Raw genomic sequence first — 10,442 nt, 5'->3', positions numbered from 1 at the left:
GGTAGTAGAGTCCCGGAAAACACAGCACAGATCACACAGTAAAACGTTCTCGTGCGTAGAATATCGCACGTTTTCCTACATGGGAGAAACGAGCGCGGGACGGAGAACGAGGCGCGATTATGCGAGAGAGCGGTGGCCGCCACAACGCATCCGCCATTTCGTGCGTGCGTTCGTTCTTCCAGATGCATACGTGGCAAGATTACGCGTTTGCCTGCTTCTTCTCTTGCCTTCATCGTCGGAGGAATAATCGAGATTCCAAAAATAATTCTCAATCGAGATATACTCCTCAAAAATGCGCGATTTCTTGTTCTTTTTTTCTTTTTCCCCCGCTTGTTAATGATCGATTCATCGAAATTACACGAGAAGTATTCGAGCATAATCGATAACAACGAACAACAACGAGAAAACGCAAAAAAAACCCTTTTCTAGTCGATAGAACGACAAAGGGGCCACGCCCCGTTCGAGTCGACACGAAAGAAGATACATATGTCAGGCATCGGCGACACGCTCGTTGCCTTTTTCGAGGACTTTTCGCCTCTCTACGAGAAACTATAGTTTCCAGCGCTCTTCAATTCGTGGAGGGCCCTAGTAAAATATCCCTGCAGGTAATCCGTCCAGATCTCGGCACAACCCTCATTCCCTTTCGCTGTCTAAACGCGCGAAACGATCATACGATACGACTCGTCCCGCGTGATGTGTAGAAGCTCTCTTTCTATAGTTATCTTTTTTCCCCCCTACGATGATGTACGCTTATGAGAATACGGCAGTGGAAGTTATACGGCTAAATGGCAGAGAAATCCTTCGGGAGAGCAGACCAGATACGTGCGACTCACGCGAGATTAGACGAACGACTCCCCGGGAGAGTCCCCGAACGTCCCGGTGTTTGCGCTTGCGTGCGGCGTTTCCTTCCGACGCGACCAATCGGTACGTGCTTCTCCCTACCACGATGACAATCTCCCCCACTTAGTGTTGTCGCCTCCGCCGAGCGCTCTCTGCACACAGGGTGTGCCAGAAACAACTTCCCGGACTCTTTGTTTTCTTTAATTTCGTGCGAAATTCAATATCCTAAGTTCTCTACTACAAGGGTCTGAAAACGAGACCTCTCACTCTGCGTTGTCCCTCTCTCTTGCTCTCTTCCCTTTTGCCCTTCGTTCGAAACTTCGTCCGATTCAAAATTGCGCTGAGGCTAGGCAGAGACGCGAAACGCGAAAGATATCGGTGGTGCTTCCCAATGGGACTGCGGAATAACGCACCGTGCAATTGGGGAATAAATCGATATTGGCGCTGCCGGGCGCTACGTCCTGGAAAAACTTTCCCCGTTCGCCACTCGACTCTGTATCGTTAAATTTCTATACAGCAAACGTAAAATTCTAAGATAAAAGTTTATTTAAGAAAATTACGAGTACTGACAGAAGCCAGACAAAAAAATCTAATCTTTTTGACGACGTATCGCATTAAATCCTATAAGCTATGCAGCACCGAATGATTTGTTGTAACTGTGTGTCTTAACATTACGATATAAGTATTTATCCATAAACATGATACAATTTAAACTTTGTTATATTTATAGGCTTCCTACAATAAGCTATTAGTCGGTATCATAAGTCATAAGCCACAAGAATTGATCAATCACAGTCGAATATTCTCTTCACTATACCGACTAATAGCTTAGTCTATAAAAAGTCTATTAACGTTGCGTTGGATGCGAACAAACTTGATTCATGATTCAGAAAAGTATTTTTTTATAACAACGTGACATTTCGAGGAAATCTGCATAAACTAGCACAAATCACTGTACCGTTAACTTGATGTAATCGATGAAGCGCGGCACATTAAAGCCGACGTTTTCTTTGGACACCTTATATCTATATGTCATTTCTTTCATACCACCTCCCTCTCCTCTCCTCGTGTTGTAGCGAGTCGAGTCACTCGGCAAGAGTCGTCATGGTCTCTCCCTGCAAAAACATCCGCGACGATTTTTATCTGTACTGATCTGAACGTAGTGAAGGAAGACTTCGATCGAGGTCTCGTCTTTCTCTTTTTTCACTTCTTCTGTCGTCTCTTTTTCCTCTAGACTTTGTCTCTTTTTCTCTCTCTTTCTCTTTTTCTCCTCTGCCTTGGCTTAATTTCCTGTGCTCGCATCGAGTATCGAGAAAGCTTTCTGGAGGCAGAGGATTACGGGTCTCTGTGCGCTTCGCGCATCTTTCCTTCTTTCTTCGAAATCCTAAACGATCCTAGCGAGATCCCTTCGGCGCAGTTGCCGCGCGTAGAAGCGCAACGTTGCCGTATCCGTAGAACTAGTTAATGTTTGCTGACGGAGGACACACTCTGCGCGCGGGAATAGGTAGCTTCTTGAAAATATAAGTCTCTGTAGTGACGTGAAGTCTTAATTTATTATTTTATGTAACCAATATTTCACGTTGTTTTGGATATTTTGCGAAAACTTGCACTTTGCAATATCAGACAATCAATTAAGTGTATTCAATGTTGAAACCAACATGAAGCCAATATCAATAGTTTTTTAATATCGACTGAAAACAATGCAATTAAACAACCAGGAGCAATGTTTCAAAAACAAAGTTTCATGTCACTTCTCACGATTAGATTAAGCGGAGTCGGAAAACATCTGACGAAATCATTCTTGATTGAACTCGTGTCCTCTCGGCAATGATGTTGACATTTGTTACATGAAGATTAATGGTGTTTCAGGTATGGACGCGTGCAGAGCGTCAAGCTGCTGCCACGGGGCGAGGAGTGCCCTGTGGACGGAGGTTCCAGCAGTTCCCTTGGCGAAAGCAATGAGGGCGGTTCCGGTTCCAGTTCAGGCGGCGGTGGCGGTGGCGGGGGCGGAGGTTCCTCGACCAGCGGGGGTGCGTCAGCGACGGTGGCGTTCATGGATATCAAGTCCGCAGCGAAGGCTCATGCGACTGAGCATACGCTGGACGAGCGAGCCCTTACCACACAGTACTACGAGCCACAACATCTTCAACACAGGTTTCCCTCTCATGGGTAAGTTCGCTTATTACAAAACGTTCCTATATGAGTTGCCTCGAAATACTCCTTGAGGAAAAGGAAAGAAACAAGATATATGATATATATGTACAAATGAGTTGGCCCCCTTAAACACAATACTAACTCTAATAAGCATATAATAATGAATTATGCGAATGTTAATATTGACGAAAAAATTAGGAAACGCCCGCAAGAAGCAATGGGTTTCTTTGATTTACAGTATTTAACACAAAGTTAACGAGATCGTTTAATAGATCTTTATTTGTCTTTATTTGACTCTATTGATTTTCCCATGAGTATTAATTTTCAGTACCGATTCAATATTCACTCAACTTTTCGAAACGAAACTTCATAGCGTGAATAACAAGGATGCAACAGACACCGTGGTGTCATATCTCAACAGGAAGAGATATTGAAGAAAAAGAAGATATACACCACATGCGCTAGTGACATAACGTAACACAACTCCTTCAATCATTTTTTGTTACAGAGATAAAAATCAGATTCCTCTATCGATGTGATAAATCATGAAATTAGTGCATTAAATTAGTTTCCGATAATACAGATAAACATAGCAATGACATTTACCATGCGGAAATAGTTGAGAAAACGCTTCAATTTTATCTATTCTTTTTCTTTTGTTATCTTATTAATTATATTTAGAGCAGAAAGAGATGGACTTTGAAATACGGATCCCAGACAACTGCAATTTTAAATGTTACGTTATCTTGTGCATAATGTTCATTCGTTTTTATTGCAAATTTTAACTGTAATATAGCAATGTAGTAGTGAGAATTAATTTCGATGAATTATGCAGCCGCATTCATTCGGTCGATATGGAAATGTTCTCAATCATGCCTTTTCCTCCAAATTAATCTTGTTCAAGAATAGAAAGATATTCTGGGGCTCGAAGCAGCACGTACAAGTGCCGGTTTACGATGAGTCACGTCCTAGGAATTAATTAAATCGCACGTCACAGGAAGCAGGTACAAAAGGACGACATTGAAACATCGTTATGGACGAACGGTCATTCTATTATCTCTTCAATAAAATTCATATGTGGTCTACGAATTATTGAATTACGTAAATCTCTGAGTTATTTTTTTCCCGACTTTCTGTTTAATCGAGACTCTATCATTAGATTCACATATTTTTGGCGTTTTAATTTTTATGATTTTATTTTATACTATTAAATTCACGATCTATAATTTGCGGCAGAATTCTATTTATAATTTTATATAAAATTTTATATTATAGAATATTTGCTTGTTTTTTTCTTTGGTGGTTGGATTAAAAAAATGACATTAAGAAAAATGTATATAAATATAAGGTAAATGGGGGGAACATATCACACGTCTTTCTTCTAGAATAACCTTAACATGTTATGAAATTGAACGATGAAAAATTAATATTCTTGACACCTTAATTTGTTCATATAAATAAAGTAATAAAAATTTTGACATTCAAGATTTTTGAGAAAAAAAATTAGCTAAGTCCTGCTAGCACCTTCCTCGACATATATGAGTAAGATGCTACGTCTTATGAAGGAAGAGAGAGAGAGAGAGAGAGAGAGATGTTATAACTATTTAAATAGTGTGATTTAAATAGTATGTACGTAATAGAAACTTGCATGTTTTGCTTATCTACAATGAACAAGTTTCAATTATAAAAACACAATAATGAGTGATAAAATGTAAATGGACAATTCGGAGAGCAATTTCTTATACTTTCATACTTTGAAGAGTTTAAATAACATTTCACAAATTTAAAATGTTTAGACTTATATATAAAGTATTTTAAATTATCAAAATTTAATTTTTTAAATCATTTTAATGAAAGTGTCAAGCTCGAATACTTGTGTTTTGTATAAACACATATAACAATTTCAAAAAATATTATCTATACTAATCACGTCAAGAAACATGACTGTGGTTACACAGTTATCTGATTTGAAAGTAAGCATCGAATCACAGAGCTTAGCTATTATGTTATTAAATATTATAAAGATTGTATTTTACGACTTATTTTTTTGTATTCTTACAAATACCGATTCTTATTAGTATCGGAATTATCTTTCATAGCTATGTAGCTTCCCAACAGTTTTGTGCATACTTATGCACGATCATATTAATTTTTAATTTATGGAAAAACTATAATCAAATTGGCATCTTTCCCCGATTTACCTTAATAAAAGTATTTCATGAAGGATTCTTTACTAATAATAACATTACTTTCAATAATATTCTCAATTACAATATTAGAGCAAGCTCATAAGAAATAAACTCCGTAAAAGAAATATTTGATGTAAGTTACGGCATATTAGAAGAAAGCATACTATAATACATAACGAACTTTTAGTCGAAGATCCAATAGCATATCAAAATTGTTTAAATAAAAACCAATTTAAAGATTTACTTAAGTAACATTTTACTTTGGAAAAAAACCTTTTCTTAATACATCAACACGAGCATGTTTATTTTTGTAATTGATAAATTTTACTGTAAGTAAGGATTCTTCTTGTATTCAGTTAATTAACAAGTAACTCCTGGGACTAAGACATTGTAAGTTAAGTTGTAGATTGTCATTTATAATTCACGGGTACATTTATACACTACTTATATTCCATCTGTCTTATTTGTTCACCTATTTTTTTTGTATAAAATTATAAATACATAGAATTCTGTCGCAAATTATAGATCGTATAAAGTGGACTTTAATGTATAATTTCCGAGTAAGTACAGTGAGAATCAACCTATTCCAGCAAACCAGATGACATCAAATGACATCTTAATAAAGTCTTAACGACGTCTCTAACGTCAATAGAAAGACATCATTGAAACGTCATTTGACATCACCTTATTTGCTAAGATCTGAAATTCATTAAAGATACTGGGAGTAGCAAAATTATGTCATTCAGCTATTTTCCATTTTATTCCTCTTTTCGCGAATCAAACTATTTTGTCACGCGATTCAAAGAATTAACCATATTGTCATAATGAATATTCAATGCCACGTAGTGCTATTGCTGCGTCGACTTTAGTAAACACGTATGAGAACACGCATACATATCTTTTCCGATACAAATAATCCGATTGTAACGTTGAGCGTTATGCATAACAGCACGTTATCGATATTAGCTTCGTGACGTGCCGATCGTTATCCGCATATCGTTAATATCTTGGGCTTTTAACATAGTAGACACACAACGCACATGCACCTCTCCCCTCAGTTAATATTAGAGCAGTCACAACAAAGCGAAATCGACCGCTCAACAACACAGTTTCAAATGTATTCGGCGATATGACGCCTCATGATAAATGGCAGATAAATATATGCAATGTGCGATAACTTCACACAGTGCTAGAGTTGGTGGCCAAAGTCATATATATCAAATTTGATTAGACTGCAGTAGTGCTCACGGGTGCACATTAAAGCTGTTTTACGTACTGACTAATCTAAAAGTGTAAAAGTGTGAAATGCAAAAAAATATATATATTGAATGACAAAATATATATTTATCAAACAGCACACAAAGTATATTGAAGATTTCGCGGATAATCCGTTCATTATACACTCACAGAAAAGATTTCTGATTCCAATCCTATTACTCTTCTATTCCTTCTCTCATAAAAAGGCCGTGTAAACGATTTTATTGTTGACGGTTTTCCGCGATACTGATTTGTTTTTTCGTTTGGTTTACTTCGTGTTACGAGAGTGGCTGTCTTGGCGTTGATTGAATTTTGACAGCTGTTACATTGACAGTTGTGAAAATGAAATTACATAATATCAAAAGTTCTGTAGCGTGCGTCAACAAGTGCACTAGTATAATAAAATAAAATTCATGTAGAAACACAATTATTGCTGGAAGACAAATTTTGTATTCTGAAATGGAAAAGTTCTTAAATCAAGAATAAAATAATCTTTGTGTTGTTCCATAAATTAATTCTCTCAAATTTAGAGTAAACAATGGAAATTTGTGACAATCTCATATTTTTGATTTAACAATAAAATAGTCTAATCTGAAAAAAATTTGAAGAATTTTTTTCTACTAAAATATCACAAAGGCCCCCCACAAAGGAGCTCGTTTTGTAGATACCAAAAATATCTCTCATACTAATACAAAAGTTCATAAGGACTCATTGTACGCATAGACAAAGCTGGGCTTTTTACGGATACTTTCATTATAATACATCGCGTCGAGTTTCTCTTGTTTTATTAGAAATTTTTCTGATATGGTATATTTATATTAATACATATTTGTGTGTATTTGTATATAACGACTTTAATGTGCGCCAGTTTGCTCTAGTAGGTTCAATCGAATTCGCTATTAGTTATATTTCTAATAAATTATACCATAATGTGTTTGATAAAAAAAAGTTTTGATATGACAAAAACGATCTCTTAAAATACCAATACTATTTTTATTACTGTTAATAAAAAATTCTTCAATGATTTAAACATTCTGTAATAGCTCTAAAATGTACTTGCATAACTATTTATTTAAAAAAAATCATAAATATAACAATCAATTATACAAAATTTTTTGTTAAAAAAAAACAAATGTGAAAGATACGAATAACTCCATCGTGTGTACAGAAAATTAATGTAATTTCAAAGTGATCATAAATTATTTCATGTTTTTAAAAACATTAGATGTTCAAGCATAGAGACATGCTTATCTTAAGAATGTAGCAGCTATACAATTGCAGCAAAAAGTTATATTATTGAAAACACAACAATTTTTGAAATTTTAGCATTTATTAAATTCCACGTGACTCACTATCAGTTTTAACTGCATAAAACTAAACTGATTAATGAAATGTTTTTGATAACTGTTAATAAGATTTTATATTACTATTTGTGTTCTTAGTTTTGCTGTTAAAAATATCAGATGAAACTGTGCAATTATACAACTATAGATAATAATTTGCGACGTTTTAATACTTACCGCCACATATTTCAATGCTTACTTACTCCTAGAACTTTACACAACAGTTTAGATTATCATTAATATATTTGTAACTTTTTCAATCATTTTATTATCAATTTTGATATATTGCAATTTTTCGCGAATTTTCATAAGAAATCGTAGTATAACTAATAATTACACGAAAAAAATTAGTTGTAGCAGTAAAAATCTATACATGGTAGCTAAATTTCAACTGTAACATATATGGATAGCTACAATTTTAGCAACATAACAAAATTTAATCAGTTGGTGATACAAGTAAAGGTTACAAAAATTTAGTTGCAGCAGATACTTTAATGAATATCTATGAATAGCACGTGTTGCAACCATTAACTGTAATTTCACTGAGAGACCCTAGTTTTAGTATTTTTGGTGCTATTGCAGATAGATTTAAATATCAAGATTTGAATCAATTTTAAGTAGAAATAATCAAAATTTATTGTCCGAATTTATTTTATTTTATTTTCACTTACAATTAGTTGGAGTCCAATTTGGAAATCTCAACTTCGAGAAATCTCTTCATGGGATGGAATCCTCTTGCCTCAGAATGTTGTTATCCAAAACACGAGTCAAAGATTTCATAATGTTGCGCCTTTTATTCTATTTTTTGCGATTTTTTTTGTGATTTTATGAAAACAGAAAAATATCAATTTTATTGTTAAGAAAAATATTTACGCAATTGTTTTTTTTCTTGTAAGTACTTAACAAGTATCTTTTACAAAGAATATTTCTTAATAATTGTCTTAAAATATACCCATCATAAATTTTAGAAAAATTCATTAATATGTAGGGAAAGGTGGGACAAGAAAGGGTAGGGAGGTAAAACGGGGTTTTCGTGTATTGCCTGTATCGTGCGATTCGAATACAGAAATCACAATTGAGCATACGTGTTAGATGCGACTCCTTGGTCAAAAAGTTACCTACGAGTCAGCGAAATAGACAGCTGCGTTATTGAGATAGACCATAATTTATACTTTTCTGCGATTTTCTTATGATTACAAGATATAACAGCGAGGAAACAGGCAGAGGCAAAAAAAGAAAAGAAGAGAGCAAGAAAAGTATAAAATAAAATTATATAAGAGCCAAAGAAACGTATGAGAAAAAAATTAAGCTAAAAACGCATCCTACCTTGCCCACGAGAATACCCATCTTACCTCACCTGTCGGGCAAGATGAGGAGAAATGCCTCTTATTGGTTTTTATTAAATAAAGTTTATAATATTTTCAAATTTGGATTTTAATGATAAATATATTGAAAGACAAATGTCCAAAGAGTATTATAAAAATAAAGATGACTCGTTAATTATGAAAACCTAGCTTTTATTCAATTTCAAAGTTTAACTACCCTGTCTTACCCCACCTTTCCTTACTAAAAAAAATATGTATAGTCTTTTGAAAAATATTAAAATTGTATCAAAGAAAAGTTAGAGCAATAGGCAAATTGAATTTTTGTTTCAACTTAATATGCTTGATTTTAGTAATAAATTACTAGGATTCAGAATATATTTTGAATAAATTTGATGGACTTACAATAGATTTGTAGATATATGAACTTATGAGATATTTAAAATAAACAATAGTTATTTAATTCAAATATTTTTTTGTGTGTACACAGTTTATTGTATAATTTTTAATATCCATCTTGAATATATGTATGTTTATATAGTCTAAAATCTTTTTAGGTCAATTTCATTAATTTATCACCATTTTTATCTAAAGCCACCGTTAAGAGACAATCTATGCTTGTAATAATATTGTATACATTCATATTCTTCACATAGTTAATCTTCCATGATTTAACCGAGGATTTAAAAATTGCAAATTTTCAATTTTGATAAATTTTTATTATTCTATCTCAAAGTCGGGCACGCACAAAAGAAAGTGAAAAGCGTTTCGGATCGTACAATTGTGAAATCGCACTTTGAAATATCGAAAGTGCGAGAATTTTTTGTAGAGTTCAAAAACCTTTTCAAAAATACTATCAGATATCAGTGATCCGGCTGTAAAGCAACAAAAAGAAATCACGTTGGATCACGTAGGGTTAACATATATTCGAATACTACAGTTATGGTATATGATTTTTCAAGTTGAGTGCCACTGACGTGCACTGTCGTGGCTTCAATATGTAGCATAATCTCTCTCTCTTTCTCTTTTTCTTTTCTCCCGCGAGATACGCGCCACGCATTCGCGCTGCGTTTCCTGACGTCATCGCCTATACCGCGGTCGCCCTCGTCTATTTACTGCGTATTTGACGAATTGCATGGCTATAATAAGTAGATAGTATGTACGCTGCACTTTCTCCGTGGCATCGACGGCACGCGGCACATACTTCAAGTCGAAGGCGTATCGCGTGTCGCGCGTTCGGAAGAGTCGCGACTGCCTTCAATCGATCGATCTCGCTATAGAGAAGGGTGGACGGAGAAGAGAGGAAAGAGAGAGAAAAGGATAAACGTAGAGGAAGA

The 10,442-nt window shown here is 34.7% G+C and overlaps 1 long non-coding RNA gene across 1 annotated transcript; it reads left to right on the top strand.

Annotated features, from left to right (window-relative positions):
• Window positions 1-2,889: 2,889 nt before the first annotated feature.
• LOC120360015 lies at window positions 2,890-7,139 on the top strand. Its single transcript, XR_005576692.1, has 2 exons — window positions 2,890-3,009; window positions 3,323-7,139. It is a non-coding gene; the product is annotated as an uncharacterized LOC120360015 (long non-coding RNA).
• The last annotated feature ends 3,303 nt before the right edge of the window (window positions 7,140-10,442 follow it).

The sequence above is a fragment of the Solenopsis invicta genome, unplaced genomic scaffold (assembly GCF_016802725.1).
Source record: "Solenopsis invicta isolate M01_SB unplaced genomic scaffold, UNIL_Sinv_3.0 scaffold_67, whole genome shotgun sequence".
In the NCBI taxonomy this organism is placed as follows: Eukaryota; Metazoa; Arthropoda; class Insecta; order Hymenoptera; family Formicidae; genus Solenopsis; species Solenopsis invicta.
Note: the sequence above shows the minus strand (reverse complement) of the source record. Positions and strands in the feature narration are given on the sequence as shown.